The sequence below is a fragment of the Thalassophryne amazonica genome, chromosome 4 (assembly GCF_902500255.1).
Source record: "Thalassophryne amazonica chromosome 4, fThaAma1.1, whole genome shotgun sequence".
Classification (NCBI taxonomy): Eukaryota; Metazoa; Chordata; class Actinopteri; order Batrachoidiformes; family Batrachoididae; genus Thalassophryne; species Thalassophryne amazonica.
This window is the reverse complement of record NC_047106.1, coordinates 91689723-91711772: the sequence shown is the minus strand read 5'-3', so window position 1 is coordinate 91711772 and position 22050 is coordinate 91689723. Positions and strand designations below refer to the sequence as shown.

The 22050-nt window shown below is 39.9% G+C and overlaps 1 long non-coding RNA gene across 1 annotated transcript; it reads left to right on the top strand.

Moving 5' to 3' along the window:
- The first annotated feature begins 7114 nt into the window (after positions 1-7114).
- LOC117509227 lies at positions 7115-20180 on the top strand. Its single transcript, XR_004560320.1, has 4 exons — positions 7115-7126; positions 18514-18521; positions 19795-19801; positions 20086-20180. It is a non-coding gene; the product is annotated as an uncharacterized LOC117509227 (long non-coding RNA).
- The last annotated feature ends 1870 nt before the right edge of the window (positions 20181-22050 follow it).

The window sequence follows — 22050 nt, the reverse complement described above, 5'->3', positions numbered from 1 at the left end:
ATGGTTCAAAGTGGAGTCGTGCTGCAGAAACGGTTGATTACAGACCCGCTGCAAACCAAACCCTGAATATCCGACCTTATTTGTACGTCCGTATGACTCTGAAACTCTGAAAAATCCATATAATTTACGGACAATCCATATAGGTTGACATGTATGGTCAGAAAACCACCAAAAATGTAATTTCAGTCATCATAGAATGCCTTTCACACTATTGTCTGAAAACTATTTATAAACCACTCACCATTTCTTGCTGAAATAAGCACCCAATTTTCCTTGCACAACTTTTTTCCTGGATGCCATGATCATCGACTCGACTGGACTGACGCTATGTTTGTTTGATCCGGTTTGAATTTTCCTGCATACACCTGCGTGGTGCATTGTGGGATCAAATCAAAAGCTGTGTTCACCGCGGGGGACAAGTTCGGCACTATTTTGGATTATTCGAGATTTTTTTTTCCCCGATGACGAACGATGCATAAAAAAATCTGACCGATGCAACTGCATCGGTCCAAACCAGTCTGGATCTGGGCCTGATTTACAACCAAAACTGAAAAAATAAACCACAACAAACTACAGCACTGCGCTCATAGAATGCCAACACTAGTTGAAAATTACACAAAAGTTGCCATGTCAAAGTCCTGTTAGAAGTGACTTTCCATAAGCTAAATTACATGTGCTCAAATGTCAGGAGTATGTATATAGTCCATGCACTTGAATAAAAGGTTTTTTTTTTTGTTTGTTTGTTTGTTTTTTTAGTCTTGTCAGGTTAAAAGTTTTTTTCAACTTTTTTGGTTTCTCAATTCTTTTTCAGATGGTTATCTCTGCTATGCACAATTTGTCACTGCTTTTTGGCACTTGTTTTCTGACAGAGAACTGGAAGATACACAATGAGGCATAAAATTGGAACCAACATCCTATTTTGGTGGAGTAGGTAAATCCAAAACAGAAAAATGAGAGTGATTGAGGCACATTTGATTGAGATATAATGCAAACTCTACACCAAATTGGCTTTTAAATATTAAATTCAAATGTCAACAAAATGAACAATTCGGATCAGATTCAGATCAAACTTTGGCAGGTGATAGTGTGTGCCAGTCTGTACCTCATTTTCAAATATGAAAGTGACTGGGGCATGTTTAAGATATAATGTGATAATGTGATAAGATATAATAGTGGTTTTCAATATTAAATTTAAATGGCCACAAAATCTGTAATCTGTGTCAGAGCCTGATCAAACTTTGAATTATGAATTTTTGAAAATTCATTCAATGTTAAAGATCTGGACTTTTCCAATTTTCCAAGATTTTTCCTGACTTTGCGCTTTGACCTATGACCTTGAAAATTAAATCACTTCTTGCTTATCAGGATATGAATCTTCAGTAAAAAAAAAAAAAAAAATGTCATAATGATATATCAACATTTGTGGGCTACAGGCTGTTCACAATCTTACAAACAGGGGTGATAACATAACCTCCAAATTAATTTGCAGAGGTAACAAACATATAATCCATGATTGTGACTGATTTGTGTCTTGTTTGTTTCATGGGTTTAACAACTTAAATCAATTATAAACATTGCATATGAAAAAGAAAAAAGCATGATAAAGTGAACTATCAAAAACAAAACTAAATTTGTTTCTTGGTTGCCTCAGTTTAAAAATATGTGTACAGAGCCAAATGATTTAATTAGTTATTCTAGTTATTATAATTAGTTATTATCATTGGGGTCAAAGACAAAATTATGATTATTCATTCCAATTTACACAGAACTTAGTGCACATATGGAGGCAGGCTCTAAAAGTACCCAGGAAATGTCAGATTTGGCAAAGATCAATCATTATGTGAACAGACATTGGGGTCAGAGGTCAAAATTTAAGTTTGCATGCTGATTTGCATCAAACGGCATCAAATGTTGGAAGATGGGTTCTGGAATTACCTGGCAAGATCAGATTTACCAAAGGTTAATAACTGGTGTCTAAATCAAAATCAAATCAAAACAGTTTTATTTATATAGCGCCAAATCACAACAAGCAGTTGCCCCAAGGCGCTTTATATTGTAAGGCAAAGCCATACAATAATTAGGGAAAAACCCCAACGGTCAAAACGACCCCCTGTGAGCAAGCACTTGGTGACAGTGGGAAGGAAAAACTCCCTTTTAACAGGAAGAAACCTCCAGCAGAACCAGGCTCAGGGAGGGGCAGTCTTCTGCTGGGACTGGTTGGGGCTGAGGGAGAGAACCAGGAAAAAGATATGCTGTGGAGGGGATTAGAGATCAATCACTTATGATTAAATGCAGAGTGGTGCATACAGAGCAAAAAGAGAAAGAAACACTCAGTGCATCATGGGAACCCCCCAGCAGTCTAAGTCTATAGCAGCATAACTAAGGGATGGTTAAGGGTCACCTGATCCAGCCCTAACTATAAGCTTTAGCAAAAAGGAAAGTTTTAAGCCTAATCTTAAAAGTAGAGAGGGTGTCTGTCTCCCTGATCCGAATTAGGAGCTGGTTCCACAGGAGAGAAGCCTGAAAGCTGAAGGCTCTGCCTCCCATTCTACTCTTACAAACCATAGGAACTACAAGTAAGCCTGCAGTCTGAGAGCGAAGCGCTCTATTGGGGTGATATGGTACTATGAGGTCCCTAAGATAAGATGGGACCTGATTATTCAAAACCTTATAAGTAAGAAGAATAATTTAAAATTCTATTCTAGAATTAACAGGAAGCCAACGAAGAGAGGCCAATATGGGTGAGATATGCTCTCTCCTTCTAGTCCCTGTCAGTACTCTAGCTGCAGCATTTTGAATTAACTGAAGGCTTTTCAGGGAACTTTTAGGACAACCTGATAATAATGAATTACAATAGTCCAGCCTAGAGGAAATAAATGCATGAATTAGGAAATGTTGCTAAATTATGTTGGTTTCACCCTTCTTCCCCTGGGTCATCACAGCTGATCTGAGTTTTACGCAGTGGTGGGCACTGTTCAGCTAATCCGATAACTGATAATTATCGAAGCTAATGTTTTTATTAGCGGATTAGCTTTTCAGATAAGTTTTAAAACCATCATCGGACCAATTATCGTCCGATAAATTTAGTTCCAATAACTTTCAATCCACTAACTTTTTTTTGCTGGCAAAGTGAGCATAGTTTAACAGTCAAAATCATTTGTAAGCCCTAAAATCAAACATTTTAATCCCTGTTGTGTGTAGATCAGTGGTTTATGGCAGACTGGCTGTCGCTTGTTGATCACGTCATCATTAAGCGCAAGACGTGATTGGCCGGTTGATACAGCAAGCATTTTGGGTAGTGTAGCTCAGGTTCACTTTGGATGTTACACTGTTACCGTCCGCCCGACACAAACAAAACAAACTAATTTTAACATTATTGTATTTCATTTCTTTGTGGCACGGGATAATTTAATCGCCAAGACTCGATGGGACAGGAGATCTCACGGCACAGCTGTAGGGACTTTTCTTCACCGTTTACACACCGTTTTGGATAATAAGGTTGCTTTATGTGGAATATTTTATTCAGAATTTAATGAATCCCACTGAAACTAACAGGTAAGAATTTACATTTACTACGTGTCTTTTACTCTGCCAATCAATGCATTAATGGATGTATTTCAGTTGTTTAAGCCACAGGGTTCAAAGCGTGTGAAAAAGCAGCAGCTTTTGGTTCGTAAATGACGGTGTATATAATACTGAGATAAACTGTGACTTCTAATACTGTGTTTTACTGCTTTTGAAAGATGATGACAGTGTTTGGGGTTTTATTGTTTTATTCATTCATTTTTCATGTGTTCTTTTAGTGTTTGTGATCCTTGAATTTAACAAGCAGCCCCTGCAGCGCTTAAAGTGAAACTGGTTTATCAGAAGCCGACAGTGTAATCTGACGTGGCCACGTCTGAATAAATGCTATCTGTAATGAAGACAAATTTATTTTTTTTAGCAGTTTATCAGTTTAGCATCATAAAATATAACTTTTCAGTTATTGGATTAATGGTTATCGAAGCTAATTTTGTAGTTAGCTGTGCCCTTGTTGCCACAACTCCACATGTAGAACAGGCATGGGTGGTCTTGAAATGGGAACCTTCTGTTAAAAAAAAAAAATATGAACCTATTGGCCATCATGCTACTTCCCAAGGTGCTTTGGTCAAACTCTGACAAACTTGATGTGAGGGTCACCCTTATACCCCCGTCACTCTAGAGCACCAATGAGCCCAAATGCCATACAAATGATGATTCGAACAACAGTCGTGCAAATCTGAGCCGCACTCGAACGTCTCATACCGCATTTGGGACATTTGTGTAGCCTGCGCACATTCACCCTACAGGTTGTGTTGCACTCATTTTGGAAAAACATTTGAACGGCAGTTGAGTTGCAGTCGTACCCCATTCTGACTGCCATACGAATGTGGTACAACATTCATATGGCAATTCGTATGGCAATTTGTACACAGTTTGAACCATTTGAACTGCGTTTGTTGGACCACATCGAATCCTGGCTGAATGTCTCATTTCATAATTTTTATTAAAGCTTTTCCTAAAAAGATGAATAAATAATAACAGTAATAATAATAATAATAATAATAATAATCACAATAATAATAATGATAAAATAAATAAACAAAAATCAAAACAAACAAAACTCTGTATCAAGGGCAGCAATGTATACTGTTGTATGACCAGAACATCAAAATCCAGTTAATTTTCAGAATTAACGATCTAAGAATGGTTGCCATATAATATGACATTTCTTAAAATTGTCCATCATTCAATATTGGACTTTCTCCATAAACAATAAAGTACTCAGTTCCATTAGCCACACTTTGAACTGGGGGACAATGTCCCATTTCCAGATACTTAAAATCAGTCTCTTAGGGCCCCTTCACACATAGTGCAAAGTTTGGACGAAGTACACAGTGCACATGACGCAGAAATCGTGTGCAAACCGTGTAATGTCATCCCTGCATCGAACGCTTTGTACACCTGTTGCTACAACTATTGATGTGCGCAAGCACCTGAAAGACAAAGTGTGTGCTGCACAAACCCATCGCACCTTCTCATAGCAGGTGCCGGCCAAATTCCAAGTGACATGCATAAAAAGCTGCTGTGTTCCTATGTGCACAAAACTGTCGCAGCATGTACAACCCTAATTCCAATGAAGTTGGGACATTGTGTAAAATGTAAATAAAAACAGAATACGATTTGCAATTCCTCTTCAACCTATATTCAATTGAATACACCACAAAGACAAGACGTATAGACGTAAAGACGTATACGACGGCTAAGACCAAGCTTTACTAAATTATAAATAACCTTTTAATGATATGAGATAGAAACTTACTTTTTTTGCCGAAAAGTTAACTCCGCAGACTTTTGATCCAGCCATCAGCCATCTTTGTACTCCTCATAGAAGCTGTGTGACGACGTGCACATTGTGAGTGTCCAATCGGAATTGTTTCACTGTCACATGGTTTTCCAAAATCCAATCGTAGGGCAGATTTACCTCATGTGAAAAGCCAAAGATCGTTTTCAGGAGTGATATGTTAGTAGTTCGCCTGTTTCAATAGCCCCCTGGCTGCTCCAATGAGTACATACTATTGGGCTCCAATGCGCACCCTATGCCATTACACACAGTGATCAGTAAAAGCAGACGGAGACCCTCTGATGACAATCTCACGTGTTCAAACAAAGAGTGTGTAACTATCAGGATTGCTCCACTAGTTTGCATGTGAATGTTACTGGATAACTCTGTTGCTTTCTCAGCGTAAAGCACTGTCACTATCAAAATAATAATGCATAGACCATTTTATATATATTGCTCAAAATGTGCATTTGTGTTTATTGTTTGAACCTTTTAGTTGTACAGTCTTTCACACAAGACCTCAAATTACCTTTATTTTTTCCTTGCCTTTTTTGATTGTAAACCTTTATTACACTTATAAAACACAACAAAAACATATATATTCTGAAAGCACAGGTTGTCCTGAAAAAAAGAGACATAAAACTTGATTGTGGGATGCAGGGAGAGCTGTTAACAGCAATAATAAAACACTTATGCTAGGCAAGTGAACTGTCAAAAAATGCCCTCGGACCCCAGAGGGTTAAGAACAATGATTCTCAACGTTCAATTGCAAGGAATTTAGGGATTCCATCATCTACAGTCCATAATATAATCAAAGGATTCAGAGAATCTGGAGAACGTTCTACACATCCCAGCTTTTTTGAAACGTGTTGCAGGTATCCATTTCAAAATGAGCAAATATTTGCACAAAAACAATAAAATGTATCAGTTTGAATATTAAATATCTTGTCTTTGTGGTGTATTCAATTGAATATAGGTTGAAGAGGATTTGCAAATCATTGCATTCTGTTTTTATTTACATTGTACACAACATCCCAACTTCATTGGAATTGGGGTTGTATGTCCAGATGTAGTGAATGAAGAGCGTATCAGCTCAAAGAGACTGCCTCCTTCTGCTATGCCTCTAGAGTACTGTGGTATTCACTGCAGTTTATTGGCAGACTGGATGGATATTACCAAATGCATTTTACAGACAAAACATGAAATCTTGGTTTATAATGTGCATTGAAATAGAAGTCAAAGTAAATGTAAGAATCACTGCAGGCATTTTGTTTTGTTCTTGGGGGAGGTGATGTTCTTGTGGTTAAAGTGTTGGGCTTGAGAACAGAGGATGCTTGGTTCAAATCCCACACTGACCAGAAAATCACTAAGGGCCAGGGCTATGGACCTGTGGGACTTCAAATTCCATACGGACAAGCAGCTGCTGGCCAACCAAGGGCCTTAATCCCCTAGTTGTGCCCGGTGTGTAGTGAGTACCTTGTATGGCAGCACCCTCACATCGGGGTGAATGTGAGGCATTATTTGTAAAGTGCTTTGACCATCTGATGCAGATGGAAAAGTGCTATATAAATGCAGTCCCTTTACCATTTGTTGTTGTTGTTTTTTTTGTTTTTTGTTTTTTTTTTTCCTTTTGTCATCGTATTTCTGTGTTGGTGTTGAACTACACATATATATGAATCAATTGAAAAGGCCACTTCTGATACACAGGATGAGTTCCTTTACAGTAGGAAGTACCAAAAAATGGTTGGCATATCAATGGATGAGGTAAAATCAGAAACAATTTATTCATTAATGGAAGTTGTCCACTTGTTCATTTATGAAAGTTGTCCACTAAGTGACTACTTGGTGGTTTTATTCCACAGGTGTGAACATTCACGTCACCAAATACTGAATCGTGAAACTGCTCAGCCTTGGTCTGTAGGCCAAAGGTCAGAGCAGTGAAACAAAAAGTGACAGAGCAAACATAGTCAGAAAACAAGTTCCTTGGAGATAATTTCCTATCATGACATAATTACCACCTGCTACCTATGTTGTTGTGAAGGATGATGCAGTCTGTTGCAATGCTTAGCCACCTGTGTTTGCATTTTGGGGCTTATCATATCTCACTGGAGTTACTCCACTGGGTAATAATGTCATTCTTTCAACAGATGGGGACATATTTACCTTTAGTTTTTCACGTGTTGCTGTGTACAACATATCTTCTATTTTTACAATACTGCATAATTGCCTGTTTGAGCATAGAATGTCTGTATGAGAAAACAAAAATCAATTATATTTAACTGGAAATTTTAGACAGTTCACACACACACAAACACACACACACACCTCATGAAAACAAACAAAAAAAAAGACAAAACTACAACCCCAATTCCAATGAAGCTGGGACGTTGTGTAAAATGTACATAAAAACAGAATACAATGATGTGCAAATTCTCTTCAATCTATATTCAATTGAATACATTACGAATACATTAGATTTCAAAAAATTGGGACGGGGCAACAAAAGACTTGGAAAGTTGAATGCTCAAAGAACACCAAGGCTCAGTCGTTCACAAGCAAAGGTGGGGTGAGGAACAATGTTTCTCAATGTTCAACTGCAAGAAATTTAGGGATTCCATCATCTGCAGTCCATAATATAATCAGAAGATTCAGAAAATCTGGAGAACATTCTACACGTAAGCGGCAAAGGCTGAAAACCAACATTGAATGCCCGTTAAATTTGATCCCTCAGGTGGGACTGCATTAAAAACCAACATCATTATGTAAAGGATCTTACCGCGTGGGTTCAGGAACTTCAGAAAACCATTGTCAGTTAACATAGTTTGTCGCTACATCTACAAGTGCAAGTTACCATGCAAAGCAAAAGCCATACATCAACAACATCCAGAAATGCTGCCGCCTTCTCTGGGCCCGAGCTCATTTGAAATGGACAGACACAAAGTGGAAAAGTGTGCTGTGGTCTGATGAGTCCACATTTCAAATTGTTTTTGGAAATCATGGACATCGTGTCGTCTGGACAAAAGAGGAAAGAGACCATCCAGATTATTACCAGCGCAAAGTTCAAAAGCCAGCATCTGTGATGGTATGGGGGAGTGTTAGTGCCCATGGCATGGGCAACTTACACATCTGTGATGGCACCATCAATGTTGAAAGGTACATCCAAGTATTGGAGCAACACATTTTGCCATCCAAGCAACATCTTTATCAGGGATGTCCCTGCTTATTTCAGCAACACAATGCCAAGCCACATTCTGCACGTGTTACAACAGTGTGGCTTTGTAGTAAAAGAGTGTGGGTACTAGACTGTCTTGCCTGCAGTCCAGACCTGTTGCCCATTGAAAATGTGTCGCACATTATGACCTGCAAAATATGACAACAGAGACCCCGGACTGTTGAACAACTGAAGTTGTACATCAAGCAAGAATGGGAAAAAATTCCACCTACAAAGCTTCAACAATTAGTGTCCTCAGTTCCCAAATGCTTATTGAGTGTTGTTTGAAGGAAAGGTGATGTAACACAGTGGTAAACATACCACTGTCCCAGCTTTTTTGAAATGTGTTGCAGTCATCCATTTCAAAATGAGCAAATATTTGCACAAAAAGAATAAAGGTTATCAGTTTGAACATTAAATATATTTGTGGTGTATTCAATTGAATATAGGTTGAAGTGCATTTGCAAATCATTGTATTCTGTTTTATTGACATTTTACACAATGTCCCAACTTCATTGGAATTGGGGTTGTATAACAAGCTTTTGAGACATGGTAGCACCATTAGTATTTTGGGGTGCCTTACTGCCCTTATATCCTAAAGCCTAGCAGAGGTATATTTGATATTGCAGTGTCCTTTTTTCTTGTTGCTTTGTTTGTTTGTTTGGCTGTTTGCTTGCAATTGTAGATGAGGTTGTGTTCTTTGTGGTAACCCTCTCATTGACTTGTAGTACCCTGCCTGTCATGCAATTTGTGCTAAAATATACACCAGCTCTGTGTGATTCCAAAGAAATAAATAGGTATAACAAATGAATGGATGTGTGTATTGATGGATGCATTGGCATATAACAGATAATTATGTATAGTTGGCTTGTTCAATATGAAGATGGAGGCTTCCAGTGGCTTCCTGGGCTTGGCCATCAGAAGTGTATCCATAAGTGAAGGTATTGAACTTGTTGAGACATTCACTTATCGCAGCAGTAACCATCATATCTCTGGAAGGCAGGATAGGAGATATGCAGGACAGCTACAAGTACATGGGAATCCCACAAGCAAGTGGGAACCATGATGAAGGTGCAAGGAGGTCAGCCACAGATAAATGCCTCCAGAAGGTAAGACAGGTGCTGAGAAGCCAGCTCAATGGTAGGAATAAGATCCGAGCCATCAGTTCATATGCCCTGCCAGTCATGATTGATTCGATTGGAAGAGCAGTGTCAGCTCAGTCGGCGGGTGTTAACCGCGCGTTGGATACCATCTCGGAAAGAATGGCTGCACTGGAAAACCGCATTGATCATCAGTAATGCCCACATTTCCTCTCCTAATTCAGATGTATTGAAAGCCACTCTGTCTCAGACTGTGGAATCTTTCAGGCGTCTGCTAATCTGAATTTTCATTCGGCTTCCCAAAACACAGCTGCACTTCAAGGCCGCTGTGATAAAAACCTCCTGGAAGAAGAACAACGCTCATGCCTCACTCCCTCGTCTACCCCCGCCCTCAGCAACTCCAGCTCTGACGTTGACTGTGGACAGTGGACTGTTCAGGGCTGGGCCCCTCCTCCCTCCAGAATGGATGAACAAGGCCGTTGATGGCGCCTAAAGGCGGCCTCCGGAGTGTTCTGTCTGATAACTGGACTCTTACAAATCTCGGTCGTTGTCTCTCGTCCTGTTGTTGTGTGTGGTCATTGTTCATTGTGCTGATGGGTTTTTTTCCCTCCATTGCTGCTGCATGATTCAATGCAGCAGCAATGAAGGTTTTTCTTTCCCAAGTTTTACCTTGTGTGAGCTTTTTATATGTGTTCATGTACCGGGCCGGCTCATGTGTGTTGTGTGTTATGTGTGTGTCGTCTGTCGTCATGAGGCCGATCATGGTTTGCTCAGTCCTGCTGTTGACCTAAGGCAGGATATACATCTGGAGCTGGTCCCTGGGCGCCTAAAGGCGACTTCTGCTCCTAACTGGCAATTAGGATGGGTTAAATGCATTAAACACATTTCATTGTGCAGGGAACATGTTCCTCTGTGCATATGACAATAAAATTCTTATGAATCCTTTGAATCCTTGAATCCTTGAATATACCATCAACAAATAGAGAAAGTGGGTGACATCAAGAAGACCTACCCATGTATAGAAAAGGCCAGCTTAAAAGACTGCACAGAGGCTGTCCTTTCGGCCACACATGGCAGCACAAGAACAAGCCCTAAGCACCAGATCCATAGAGGCAGGAGTCTACCACAGCTGACAGGATCCAAGTTGCAGGCTATGCAAATGTGCCCCAGAGACAGTCCGACACATAGTAGCAGGTTGCAAGATGCAAGCTGGGACAGCATACACTGACAGGCATAACCAAGTGTCTGGAAATCATGTACAAGAACAGTTGTGCCACATAGGACTTGGAAGTCCAAAAGTCCCGAAGGGAGATGCCACCAAAGGTGGCTGAGAGCAACAGGGCTAAGGATCTGTGGGACTTCAAATTCCATACAGACAAGCAGCTGCTGGCCAACCAACCAGACATCATGGTGGTTGACAAGGGAAAGAAAACTGTAGTTCTGATTGATGTAGCAATCCCATCAAAGCGGATAAAGCATATAAAGCGTAAAAGGCATATAAAGTGAAGTTCTGACCTAGAATCCAGATTTGAATCTGGATCAGCTCCACAATTTAATGGAGTCTTCACTGGCCTAAAATGAATGTGTTGGTGTAAATTTGATAATTCATGAAGTTGTTTTGACGTAATACTTCAAAACCTATATAAAGTGAAACTTGATCCAGAATCTGGATATAGGATCTGAATCAGGATCACCTTCAAAATTTATTGGAGTCTTCCATGGCCTAATATACAAGGTCTGTTAGAAAAGTATCCAACCTTTTTATTTTTTTCAAAAACTATATTGATTTGAATCATGTACGCTTGCATCAGACAAGCTTGGACCTTTGTGCAAATGCGTGATTTTTTTTCACACCTGTCGGTTACGTCATTCACCTGTGGGCAGGCTTTGAGTGAGCACTGGTCCACCCCCCTCGTTGGATTTTTATTGTCAGTGAAATGGCCGAGAGGCTGCCGCTTTGCTCCATGAATTTTTTTTTTCAGAAACTGTTAGACAGCCAGTTGGAAACCATTCGAAAGATTCAGATGGATTTCTGTGAAGATTCTGTCAGTATCACACGGATTAAGGACCATTAAAACTGGATTAAAAACGGCCCACGGCGGCGGAGGGCGCACCACGCCCCGAGCGGCCATCGATAGGCTGGAATGAGCAGATCACTTCCAAATTTAAGGCTCTGTTGATGCAGGACGTTGTGTGACTAGCAGAGAAGTTTCAGAAGAGGTCGGGATCAGCACTTTATCGGCACATTCCACTGTTAAAGGAGATTTTGTAATGAAAGACATGCGGACGGATTCGCGTGTCATGACGCAGCCGCTCACAGCCGCTGGACAAACAACACCTCCGTGTTGGAACATGCCCAGCTGTTAAACAATTTCTCGTATACTCACTCGACTGAAAAGCCACCGAAAGCTGTCTGAATCTTCTGAATGGTTTCCAACACGAAGGTGTTATTTTTTGTTGCGCGCAATGAGCGGCTCCGTGCCGACGTGCGAAATCCTCCTCACGTCTTTCATTACAAAATCTCCTTTAACAGTGGAATGTGCCGATAAAGTGCTGATCCCGACCTCTTCTGAAACTTCTCTGCTAGTCACACGACGCCCTGCATTAACAGAGCCTTAAATTTGGAAGTGATCTGCTCGTTCCAGCCTGTCAATGGCCGCTCGGGGCGCGGTGAGCCCTCCGCCGCAGTGGGCCGTTTTTAATCCAGTTTTAATGGTCCTTAATCCGTTTGATACCGACAGAATCTTCACCGAAATCCATCTGAATCTTTTGAATGGTTTCCAACTGGCTGTCTCTAACAGTTTCTGAAAAAAAAAATTCATGGAGCAAAGCGGCAGCCTCTCAGCCATTTCCCTGACAATAAAAATCCGACGAGGGGGGTGGACCAGTGCTCACTCAAAACCTGCCCACAGGCGAATGACGCAACCGACAGGCGTGAAAAAACTCACGCATACGCACGAAGGTTCAAGCTTGTCTGATGCAAGCGCACATGATTCAAATCCATATAGTTTTTGAAAAAAATAAAAAGGTTGGATAGTTTTCTCACAGACCTCGTACGTATGTGGTGTAGATTTGTTGAGAATCTGTACAGTTTTGACATAATCCTTCAAAGCCTATATAAAGTGAAACTTGATGCATAATCTGGATCTGGATCATCTGCAAAATTTTATGGAGTCTTCCAAGGCCTAATATGCATCTATGGTGAAAATTCCATCACAATTTGTGCAGTAGTTTTGGTGTAATCCTTCAAAGCCTATATCAAGTGAAACTTGATCCAGAATCCGGATCCGGATCAGGATTGCCATCAAAATGTAATGGAGTTTTCAGTGGCCTAATATGTACCTGTCGTGAAAATTTTGTCAAATCCGTACAGTGCATCAATAGGTATGGAGGTGCAATCCAAAATGAATTCAGAACTTTGACATTCTTCACAATAGAACTTACTTTTTATTGGAATAAATCTAAGTAATGGATTTTAATACAGAAATATCCAATAACGCCACTTCATTTGGCCATACCTTGATTGGGGCAACTATAGGTTGCTCATGAATGAAAGTTGACCACAAAATGAATGCATTTCAGCAAGTACTGAATCCAGCAAATACTGAAACTGTAGCACATTGTGCCATTCAACCCCACATATGTGGGGTTGAATGGCACAATATGTGGAAAAAAAAAACATGTAGCGGTGGGTGGGGGTGGGGGGTTTGCAAGGACACTGCTTTGAGCTCCATAACATAAGGTCAACCAAAGTTGAAATGGAACCTTGGTTTGGTGGCTGGAGGTCAGAGCAGACATCAACAGAAAACAAGCTGTTTCGAGCCAGTTTGCTATTGTGACATAATTACCATCTGCTACCAATGCTATTGTGAAGGATGATGCAGTCTGTTGCATTGCTTGACCTCTTGTGTTTACATTTTGGAACCTTGCACATCTCCCTGGAGTTACTCCACTGGGAAATCAAGTCATGCTTTCAACAGATGGGAACATCTGTTGAAAAACCTTTTGTTTTTCATGTGTTGTGTACAACTTGCCTTCTATTTTTTCCATACTGCATAATTGTCTGTTTGAACACACAATGTGATCAATACATCCTGTATTCAGTTATATTTAATTGGAAACTTTGGACAGTTCACACACACACACACACACACACACACACACACACACACACACACACACACACACACACACACACACACACACACACACACACACACACACACACCTCATGAAAACAAAAACAAAAAACAAAGAAATATAACACTTTTGAGAAATGGTAGCATAATTGTTTTGGGCTGCCTTATAGGCCTTATGTCTTCAAGCCTATCAGAGCTTTATTTGATCTTGTAGTGTCCTACTTTGGGCCTTTTTATGTTTAGTATTGTAAGTACACAGATTGTGTACTTTCTTTGTGGTAACCCTCTCTTTACCACCAGCTCTGTTTGATGTTAAACAGATAAATTTGTATAGCTAATGAATTGATCCATTGACACATAACAGATACCCATTTATAGTTTCCTGGCAACTCACAAGTACATATTGTACAAATAATGAATGTTTATGAGTTCAGTGGTTTGAATATTTCATGAGGTTAAAGATGGAATGTTCCATGCAATGAGGCGAAAGCGAAATTTGTTCATCTTTTCATCGTACCTTCATCCTCTTCATCCTAACAGCTCGTCATGCCTCCAGACAGCTTGCAGCATAGTGGATTTGTTTTTTTGTGTTTGAAGAATTAGCACTGACAATTAGCTCATCCATCAGGAAAACAACCTCTGCCATGTTTAGCTAAACACCACCCCCACTACTGTGTGTGTGTGTGGGCGGTGGTCGCAGCATGCAATTTACCATGCAACCAAAGTTGTGTTGCATTACATTTGTGTTGCACTTAGAGTGCAGTTTGGTTCCATTTAGAGTGAAAATTAGGTTTCATACATTTGGTACCATTGCATTCTGCAGACATACGCACACACACACACGCACACGCCCATACATGCGCACACATACAGCGCATGTACACACAAAACAAATCCACTACGCTGTCTGGAGGCTGTTACCAGGAAGAAAGAATGAAAAGCTGGATGCATGAAGAGCTGTTCAGCTGAAAAGCTGATGTGATTTATGGCTGCACTGACGAACTATACAAAGTCTTTTTTTTGTTTGTTTTTTCTATGGAAGTCTGAAGTCAGTGCACAGCATCACTGGACTACACGTCACAATTTGGACTTTTGCAGCAGTGGAACACCAAAATGTAATTCCCTTTTCTGTTATTTATAAATGAATGAAATATCAAATGACAAGGATCTATTCTAGCTGTTATATTATATAAATAATGAATGTTTATGAGTTCACTGGTACGAATATTTGATGAACATGAAAGCTGGAACAAACCATGGTTTGTTCCAGCTTAAACCGAATTAAATATGTGTTCTATTGAAAGAATGCAAAAACATTCATTATTTGTTTTATATAACGGCTAAAATAGATCTTTGTCATTTGATATGTCATTAATTTATAAACAACAGAAAAGAGACTTACAGTTTGGTGTTCCACTGGTGCAAAAGTCCAAATTGTGACGCGTAGTCCAGTGACGCTGTTCACTGACTTCAGACTTCCATAAAAAAAGAAAACAAAAGACTTTGTATAGTTCCTCAGTGCAGCCAAAAATCACGTCAGCTTTTCAGATGAACAGCTCTTCATGCATCCAGATGGCTTACAGCGGAGTGGATTTTGTGTGAGTATTTGTGTATGTTACAAGAATTAGCAGCATCAGTTCGCTCAATCAAATCATCGTGTCATTGTCCCCTGCACGCGCACACACACACACGCAACCGGGTCATTCAACCACGTACATCCTCAGTGCAGCGAAAAAAAAATCACGTCAGAAGTCCAGCTTTTCTTCTTTCTTCCTGCTAACAGCCTCCAGACAGCACAGTGGGTTTGTTTTGTGTGTGTGTGTGTCATACAAGAATTAGCAGCGTCGGTTAGCTCAATCAAGTTATGTCTCGGTAGAGTCGTTGTCCGCCGCGCAAACACGCAACCTGGTCGGTGCTTGTGCATGCGTGTACTACCAAAAAAAGATTGTGTACATCCTCAGTGCAGCAAAAAAAAAACAAACAAAAAAAACAAATCACATCAGAAATGAGTCCAGCTTTTCATTCCAACTTCCTGCCAACAGCCTCCAGACAGCATAGTGGATTTGTTTTGTGGGTGCGCATAAGTGCACGAGAATGTGTGCGTGTACATCTCCATGCTGGAGCACGTGTGCATGCATATGTGTGCAGAATGCAATGGCACCAAACGTATGGAACCAAATTTGCACTCTTAATGGAACCAAGCTGCACTCTAAATGCAATGCAACACAAATGGGATGAATTAATCCATGTCATGTGGCATACAAAGAACCAATCAAATGACAAGGATCCACTCAGCCGTTATATAAAACACAAATAATGAATGGTTTTACATTCTTTCAATGGAACAAATATTTAATTTGGTTTATATATATATATATATATATATATAGGGTGTCCCAAAAAATATACAACATTTAAAACACTCGGTTTGACCCTTGAATGCTACAAACCTCAAAGTTATTAGGGGCATCACCTGTGTTTTTAGCACATGAACTTTAAACATCAATCAGTCTCTAATCTAAAAGTCCTAATTTCAATGATACGCTTGACAAACACTTTGTTTCATCCTGAACACAATAAAACCACTGCCATAATATTTACACATATACAAGAGATGAACAGGTTACTGGAATTTTGAGGATATGAACAATGATTAAATAGTTTTGTTTTGGACACATTTTGTTACTCGTGAGATGTTGAGAGATACAGCAGTAAAAGGACAAAGTTGAAGGAATTAAGTGTATAAATCTCAGTGGAATTTAGAGATGAATTTTGAGGCCAATTATTATTTTAAAAATTATAAAACGAATCTGTATGAAACCACCTTGTACCACTTAACAAAGCCCTGCTGAACCTTTGATGGGTCACAAAGCTGGTCCAACAATCCAATCCACTTCGGTCTGCTGATGGGGCTTTCTCGGCCTCAGTTTGCCTGGCTCTGGGGTTGAACCGCTGGTTTTTCCTGGTGATGCCAGACATTCCCCCAATCTCAATTCTCTTTTGTATCCCTTCCCCTTCCCCTTGGCCCTACCCCTACCCCTATGCCTACCCCTTTAAAACAAGGGGTAAGGCGAAGGGGTATGCCTCTAGCCCTTTGAATTGAGACACCCCTCTGCCTTAGAAGAAAAAAAAAACTGCCCGTGTCAAACTGCCATCTTCACTGTTTGTTAACATGGCAACCGAAATGCAACTTGTTGCAGTAGCCTGTTTGCTCTTTTTATTTTCTCGCCTTTCTGCGTAAATGCAAAGAAATAGAAGAAGTCTCAGATTTCTTCGACGCATCGCAATCATGTCAGTTAATTTAATTAATTTGTAATTTATAATAATAATAATAATAATAATAATTAATAGTAATAATAATTAATTAATTAGTAATTCATTAATGTCAATAATACTAATAATAATCAATCAATATTAGTAATAATTAATATTTTTGATTAATCATTAATTGATTGATTAGTAATTAATTAATTAGTAATTAAAATAAACACTTGAAATATATCAGTCTGTGTGCAATGAATGTATACATTTCACTTTTTGAATGGAATTACTGAAATAACTCAACTTTTTCATGATACTCTAATTATATGACCAGCACCTGTATGTATGTTATGGGCTGCATCTGGTTCTGTTAACCTTATATTTCTTTTTCAAATTCTCCCTTTTTTTTTTTTTTTTTTTTTTTTTTTTTGCATCCAGTCCTATTTCCTTTAGAAATTTCTTTGACAAATAATATCAGTCTATTAGGACATCAGGTTATGTGTTACACATATACATGTGTGTGTATATATTTTCCAACTTAATCCCATTGATGAAACTTCTCATTTTCTGCCTGAAAGCTTATTAGGAGACAAGTGTGCTCAGGGCTCCCTGTTTGTTTACAAAATACACACACGTTACAGACCTTGAACAGCAGGGATCACTATTATCCACAGATTTATTAACATACAAATTAATGTGCTTATCCTTTATCATGATTTTCTCCATTGTGACATATAAAAGTGTCTTGTCGTAGCGTTCGTGTGTATATGTATTATAACGCCTCAGCGCACGAGCGACGTTATGATATTCTTCAGAATGACAATATAGGCAACATGCATCCAGCAGCATACATGTTGCTGTCATAGACAACTGCCTGTAAAGATTTTGGCAAGTTATAACTTTCTAAATAGCATAATTTGTATTGAAAGCCGCTTCATTTGTGCGGCTCTTTTGGTGCCATGTTTATTTTTTCAGAGACAGCAGTAAGCTCCTCCTACCCCTCCAAATGGCCTGTGCATCCAGATTCACTCCAAACGGAGGGGTTTGTAGCCCTCCACCTACCCCTCCGCCTCGCTCAAAAAAGAGAATTGAGACACCCCTCTGTCGCTCGTGCCAGAGGGGAAGGGGTAAGGGGAAGGACCAAGGGGTAGAATTGAGATTCAGCCATTGTTTCAGCTTGGTTTGCTGGCAGGACAGACTGATGATTCTGTGGGTATGACTTGTACGAGGTCTGTCAATAAAGTATAGGTCCTTTTTATTTTTTTCAAAAACTATATGGATTTCATTCATATGTTTTTACGTCAGACATGCTTGAACCCTCGTGCGCATGCGTGAGTTTTTCCACGCCTGTCGGTGACGTCATTCGCCTGTGAGCACTCCTTGTGGGAGGAGTCGTCCAGCCCCTCGTCGGAATTCCTTTGTCTGAGAAGTTGCTGAGAGACTGGCGCGTTGTTTGATCAAAATTTTTTCTAAACCTGTGAGACACATCGAAGTGGACACGGTTCGAAAAATTAAGCTGGTTTTCAGTGAAAATTTTAACGGCTCCAGCCGTTAAAATTTTCACGAAGAAGAAGGACATTGACGTATTTAAAAAAAAGACACACCATATAAAAACAGCACATTTTATTGAATCCCTCTTATCAAGCGGGCAATACAAGTATTATCTGTCTGTTCCTCTGTAGATGACCCATGGTCACAGATGTACAGTCATGAAATGACATGAATGACAATCAGGGTACTCTTATCATGTCCACATCTGCTGGTAGTGTGTCCAGCCGGCTGTGTGTGTCCTGCCTGACACGCGTGTCTTGTGGACGGCATGCCACTGGACAGACACCATGTCATGTGGAACAGAGCCCATGTGGGTGACGTGACATTCAGATCACCTCTGACGGTCTGTTTCACCTGGGGCAGCCTGTCAGTGTGTGCCCCGTGTGCGTGCTCACTGCAGCCTATTGCAACAGCGATATATGTTTTTTATGTATGACCACATGAGGACAGCAAGCAGACATACGCTCGGCACAGTGGACAGTTGTTACTTCATGTCTGTCCAAACGGTATGTATTCCCCAGCTGGGACGTCCAGAACCACAGAGCTCTGCAGCTGCTCCTGTTGGCAGACACACCCCCTATCAGTTCAGCGCACACACCAACGTGTCACTGCGTCTGTTTGCAAAGTCACACTCATGGGGGCACTTAGACAAATTTCACATCCAGCTCAAAAGTGATTGTCTGCTGTCTGCTGCCATCCCAGTAGCGCGAATAGCCACACATTTTCTAAGTGCCAAGTGAATGGTGTTAGATGTTCATGTGTGTCAGCTGGAATCTGGCTGACACCTGCCGCGAGAGTGTTCGATGGGCTCTCACAGCGCACTCTGTCTTTCAGCCGCTGGTGTGCATGAAAAGTTGTAGCAACAGGTGTACTAGGCGTTGGAGGCATCTGCGATTTTACACATATTGCATATGATTCCTGCTTCAAGCACATTTCATGCACAATTCGACCACATTCATACTATGTGTGAAGGGGCACTTAATGTATTTTATTGTTGTGTGATTTAACTTTGAAGCCATGTCTGCTACAGGGGCAATACACAGTATTAAGAACAGTGGTATGTAAACATTTGATCAGGGTCATTTGGGTAGTTTCTGTTGTCATTATGTTTTACAAACAGTAAACACAGTTTTTGACAATAAATGGCTTCACCCAACCACTAACCATGAGTGAAGAAGTTTTGTGTTATCATTCATATTCTCTGAAAAAATGGCCAAAAAACAGAACTTCTGCCATGGTATGTAAACCTTTGAGTACATCTGTAAATGGAATTGGTTAATTTACCTTTTTCTTCTGAAATACGAACTTAAGCGAAAGCATACTGATGCCACATTTGTTTTTGAATCACTGCCGGGATGAAATCAGAGTGCATTTGAGCTTAGATGCCACCAGTTTATGACAAAAGCTGATGTTTTACATGAATTACAATAATATTTCACAGATAAAATGGCTGCCAAACAGCAACACTGTGTACAGTGATTTCAAATCTGTATAGAGTAAGGTTTTATGAGATGCCGTCATTTGCACAAAACACAATCAAATTTAAAATGAGCAAAATATTGTGTTATGACTCCACGTCACAAAAAATCAATGTGCTACACAGTAAAATCATCTCAATGAGAATGATGAGCCATCATCAATTCATAAATGTTTCATGAAAAAAGAAAGTTTACATTTATACTTTGTCTCAGTGTCAGACCACAGCTCTGCAGATCACAGATTAAGGCTACTGTGCTGAACTCATAACGAACTGTGATGTTTAAACACAAATATGTAATGAACCATGACATTTGTGTACCGTGACACCCCTAATATATATACAGATAATGCTAATGGTTAGCACTGTTGCCTCACAGCAAGAAGGTCGTGGAGTTTGCATGTTCTCCCCATGTTTGCATGGGTTCCCTCCGGGTGTTCCGGCTTCCTCCACCATCCAGACATGAAGGTTAGGTAAATTGGAAACTTTAGAAATTGAGCGTAGGTTGCTGTGTGTGTCTGAATGTTTTTGTCTGTTTACTGTATACGTGACCCCACGACGGACTGACATCCTGCCTCATGCCCTATGACTGCTGGGATAGGCTACAGGCCCCTGCAGTGGAAATAATTTGTTTTAGGATATTTTGAAATTATCACTTGTGGATAATTTTACCTTGAATAAAATATTAAATCAGTCTTTAATCATCCAGTCGTAAGTCCTGCAAGTCGGGTCTAATTCCTCTGTGAAACCATACAAACCACAGACCACTTCATACATTTAAAACATTTATTTAACTCAATCAGGAGTTAAATAACAGGACATATCACAGTGAGCAATTTGATGATGATGAAGTTCAATGAGCAATTATTATATGACATTTATGTAATTTGGTTATTGCAGGAGTTTAAGAATGAATTCTGTCCTAATCAGCTGGGAATTTACTTTGTTATTTATTAACGTGAGATATGGTTATTGACAGGGAATAGAATTAATTAATGCCACTCTGATTATCTCTGACACCATACCCCGGTCTTACTTGGATGCATGTTGCAGCTGGTCCTGTGAGGTCAGATGCTGGGAGCTGTCTCATTTTCAGTAGATGAACCGTCCATCTGCAAAGCTGTTTCCGGTACCTTGGCAAAGAGTCTCAGCCGTCACCGCGCCCAGTTTCATGGGTTAACAGGGGCGCTTTCAGTTGTGATCGCTGTGACTTTTGTGGGCAGTTCACTTGCTGTTGTGGCTCAGGTGACCTGGATGTTTTTATCTCTGCTGCGCTTGCCATCTGGGATCGTCAGAATAAAGGCTTGAATGTCTTTATTTTCTATTCGCCAAAACAAAAATTTGTCTTTCTTTGTCGCCTTTGGAAGCCAGATCAAATCAAAAATTTTATACAAAAATAGTTGACTTTGTAAGAAAAATGTTCACGAGGTGAATTTGGAGTTCAAGAAGAAAAAGTTTTTAATTTGAAAAATCGCCTGCGCATTTAACTTCACAAAAGTGGAAAAAATAGTTATCTGTAGAAAAAGTGAAAAAGTAATTTTGCGTTTTGAGCGCACAAACAAGAAACAAGTTAGACAACACGTGGTTGCAGGAACAAAAGGTCATAAAATTTTAGATGGCTAAGGCAGCATCTTCAGACCCAAGAGGAAGAGTTGGCGCATAAGAGCAGAGAAGCGCAGAAGAGTAAGAGCGTAAGAGGATGATTCCCTGGGGGCACATACTTTTAAAGGGTTAAAACCTCCACCCTCAAGAATTCTGGGTACTGTAGTTTTTCTCTGCATTCCTTTGTCTAGTTTTATAATGAATCAGGGTCTGCTTTCTTAAATTCCCGCTTAAAACCAATCAAGTCCTGTATTACAAAACTCTAGTACACACTTTCCATAGCAATATCACACAGCACAGTCATATCTGGATAAAGCACACATTTGACAAACTCTCTACAATCTATG